At 33.9% G+C, this 360-nt stretch overlaps 1 protein-coding gene across 1 annotated transcript in view; it reads left to right on the forward strand.

Moving 5' to 3' along the window:
• Nucleotides 1-310, forward strand: part of LOC119588536 — a gene marked incomplete at its 5' end in the record, with an annotated part of 1107 nt that extends 797 nt beyond the window's left edge. Inside the window, 1 exon segment of the mRNA XM_037937173.1 lies at nt 3-310.
• Nucleotides 311-360: the final 50 nt, after the last annotated feature.

The following is a 360-nucleotide window of genomic DNA, read 5'->3' on the forward strand; positions in this document are numbered from 1 at the left end:
TGATATGGTACAGTGTTTATGGTGTATATTGTTACAAAGGATGCTCAGCTTAACTCGCAGCATTAACGATTGTTATTAGTTCACTATGTAGTCAATAACCTTGACCGATAAAACGTTCATGTCACTTGTTCTCTTATTAAACATTGCAGAAGTATTATAGTCTTTCGACTCACCTTTAGTGATTGCGATAGACTCATTGCATAATTGTTGTATATGTGTTGTATATGCCTTCAAAAACCTAGCGTCAATAAGTAGTATATCTAGACTGGAATGCTACGCAACAGTTTGTTAATAAAGTATAAGTATTTTGTTACAACTTATTTCTACAACTAAACCTAGGTAACACACTCACTCACACAC

The sequence above is a fragment of the Penaeus monodon genome, chromosome 24 (genome assembly GCF_015228065.2).
Source record: "Penaeus monodon isolate SGIC_2016 chromosome 24, NSTDA_Pmon_1, whole genome shotgun sequence".
Classification (NCBI taxonomy): Eukaryota; Metazoa; Arthropoda; class Malacostraca; order Decapoda; family Penaeidae; genus Penaeus; species Penaeus monodon.